Here is a 4,283-nt window from a genome sequence, read left to right as displayed (position 1 = left end):
TAAAAATGCTAACCTTCGTAAAATATTTAGTTTTTTGCAATATAAGTATTTTTGTACAGCATACGTTTTTTAGAATCATTTATGTTTTACTTTATTCGAGAATGCCTTTCCTTATAAACAAGTAGTAAATATAAGTGTACTACTGCCAGCTGGATTTCACATAGCCGTATTAAAAGAGGAGTTATTAATTAATTTAAATCAACGCGGTTGGCATGTCCACAAGTTGTACGTAAATCTTATTTTTACTACAACAATTTTCACAGTTTCAGAAAACGCGTTGCATTCAAACGTTTAAGCCTGCAAATTGCTTTTGAGTAAAAAATTTCAAAATATTATTATAAAAAAAATCTAAAATACTTCAATATGACGTTTCCATAACTTAGGATATTAAAAAGTAGTCTTTGAAATCAAATCTAAGGATCCTGTAGGTGTTTTTGACATTTACTACGTTTTTTACGTTTTATACAGGTATATGACGTTTTTGACGTTTACAACTTTTTGACAGTAGAAATCTTAAAAAATTGCTATTCGGACCATCTCTGATAAAAACACGTCCATTCAGTTCGACGTTTGAAATATTGTATTTCGATACCATCTCAAATCATTCAAATTTGTTGATTGTTTTATATAAAGATTTATGTTCCCATTAACCAATATTAAAAAATGACTCGATGTGGACAAAATTTTGTCAGATTTCTATAAAATCTCTAGACTTAAAATTTAAATCGGGTAAAGCCTTGGGTCGGAGCACACAATTTATAGGCAATTTCGTAAAAATGCATTTATGCTTTATCATATGTATTAGAGGTATAGGAAAATTTGAGTAATTTTTATAAGTTTTCGACTTAGAGAGTGAGTATCAGTGAGCATCTGTAAGAAATACAATTTTGAGAAAATTTGTTATAGAATTAAAATATTGACAAAATTTGCTATAGAAATAAAATTTTGACAAAATTTTCTATAGAAATAAATTTTTTACAAAATTTTCTATAGACATAAAATTTTGAAAAAAATTTCTATAGAAATAAAATTTTGAAAAAATTTTCTATAGAAATAAAATTTTAACAAAATTTTCTATAGAAATAAAATTTTGACAACATTTTCTATAGAAATAAAATTTGGAGAAAATTTTCTATAGGAATAAAATTTGTACAAAATTTTCTATAGAAATAAAATTTGGACAAAATATACTATCGAAATAAAATTTGGACAAAATATACTATTGAAATAAAATTTTGAAGAAATTTTCTATAGAAATAAAATGTTGACAAAATTTTCTATAGAAAATTTTGACAAAATTTTCTATAGAAATAAAATTTTGACAAATATTCTATGGAAATAAAATTTTGACAAAATTTTCTATAGATCGATTAAATAAATGAAGAAGTAAATAAATACAATTTTGACAAAATTTTCTATAGAAATAAAATTTTGAGAAAACTTTCTATAGAAATAACATTTTGACAAAATTTTCTATAGAAATAAAATTTTGACAAAATTTTCTATAGAAATAAAATTTTGACAAAATTTTCTATAGATTAATTAAATAAATGAATAAATAAATAAATAAAATTTTGACAAAATTTTCCATAGAAATAATATTTTGACAAAAATTTCTAAAGAAATAAAATTTTGACAAAATTTTCTATAGAAATAAAATTTTGACAAAACTTTCAATAGAAATAAAATTTTGACAAAATTTTCTATAGAAATAAAATTTTGACAAAATTTTCTATAGAAATAAAATTTTAACAAAATTTTCTATAGAAATACAATTTTGAAAAAATTTTCTATAGAAATACAATTTTGAAAAAATTTTCTATAGAAATACAATTTTGACAAAATTTTCTATAGAAATAAAATTTTGACAAATATTCTATGGAAATAAAATTTTGACAAAATTTTCTATAGATCGATTAAATAAATGAAGAAATAAATAAATACAATTTTGACAAAATTTTCTATAGAAATAAAATTTTGACAAAATTTTCTATAGAAATAAAATTTTGAGAAAACTTTCTATAGAAATAACATTTTGACAAAATTTTCTATAGAAATAAAATTTTGACAAAATTTTCTATAGATTAATTAAATGAATAAATAAATAAATAAAATTTTGACAAAATTTTCCATAGAAATAATATTTTGACAAAAATTTCTAAAGAAATAAAATTTTGACAAAATTTTCTATAGAAATAAAATTTTGACAAAACTTTCAATAGAAATAAAATTTTGACAAAACTTTCTGTAGAAATAAAATTTTGACAAAATTTTCTATAGAAATAAAATTTTGATAAAATTTTCTATAGAAATAAAATTTTGACAAAATTTTCTATAGATTGATTAAATAAATGAATAAATAAATAAATAAAATTTTGACAAAATTTTCCATAGAAATAAAATTTTGACAAAATTTTCTATAGAAATAAAATTTTGATAAAATTTTCTATAGAAATAAAATTTTGACAAAATTTTCTATAGAAATAAAATTTTGACAAAATTTCCTATAAAAATAAAATTTTAACAAAATTTTCTATAGAAATAAAATTTTGACAAAATTTTCTATAGAAATAAAATTTTGACAAAATTTTCTATAGAAATAAAATTTTGACAAAATTTTCTATAGAAATAAAATTTTGACAAAATTTTCTATAGAAATAAAATTTTGACAAAATTTCCTATAGAAATAAAATTTTAACAAAATTTTCTATAGAAATAAAATTTTGACAAAATTTTCTATAGAAATAAAATTTTGACAAAATTTTCTATAGAAATAAAATTTTGACAAAATTTTCTATAGAAATAAAATTTTGACAAAATTTTCTATAGAAATAAAATTTTGACAAAATTTTCTATAGAAATAAAATTTTGACAAAATTTTCTATAGAAATAAAATTTTGAAAAAATTTTCTATAGAAATACAATTTTGACAAAATTTTCTATAGAAATAAAATTTTGACAAAATTTTCTATAGACAAAAAATGTTGACAAAATTTTCTATAGAAATAAAATTTTGAATAGAAATAAAAATTTGACAAAATTTTCTATCGAAGAAAAATTTTTTTGAAAAAAATGGTGATTTTAGCGGCTAAACTCGAATTTAATACCAACCTTTATGGGTTATGATTTAGATATGGTCCCAATATATATGTATATGTATCTGAGGATTTTTATGGAGTTGTGCTTTTATTTACCTTAGTAATTAATCGGTTTCGACTTTCTAAAGTAATAGACAATGCGAATGTTGTAGACTACTTCAGTAGGTTTGGTTGAGGGTCCTTCCCCCAGACTTTAGCTATACCTTACTTATTAGTTAATATATATTTTTTTTCTCGAACGGACCAATGCCTTTAAATAAAAACAACAATGGTTAAAGCATATACATATTTATTTATTTATTTATATAAATTCATACATATTCATATATAATATCCTTACTATACATTTTGCGTATAACTGCGCGATTATTTTTATACAATAACACACATTTCGTTTTGTCTGATTTTATTTCTTTTTATAGATTCGTCTTACTCCACCTTCCATTAAAATCAAACAAAATCACTGTTTAATGTAAATATATATTATATTGTTAATAAGGATTGTAATATTATATATTAAATATATATATATATATATATATATATATATATATATATATATATATATATATATATATATATATATATATATATATATATATATATATATATATATAAATATATATATATATATATATATATATATATATATATATATATATATATATATATATATATATATATATATATATATATATATATATATATATATATATATATATATATATATATATATATATATATATATATATATATATATATATATATATATATATATATATATATATATATATATATATATATATATATATATATATATATATATATATATTATATATATATATATATATATATATATATATATAATATATATATATATATATATATATATATATATATATATATATATATATATAATATATATATATATATATATATATATATATATATATATATATATATATATATATATATATATATATATATATATATATATATATATATATATATAATATATATATATATATATATATATATATATATATATATATATATATATATATATATATATATATATATATATATATATATATATATATATATATATATATATTATATATATATATATATATATATATATATATATATATATATATATATATATATATATTATATATATATATA

Source organism: Haematobia irritans, chromosome 5 (assembly GCF_050003625.1).
Source record: "Haematobia irritans isolate KBUSLIRL chromosome 5, ASM5000362v1, whole genome shotgun sequence".
Classification (NCBI taxonomy): Eukaryota; Metazoa; Arthropoda; class Insecta; order Diptera; family Muscidae; genus Haematobia; species Haematobia irritans.
Note: the sequence above shows the minus strand (reverse complement) of the source record.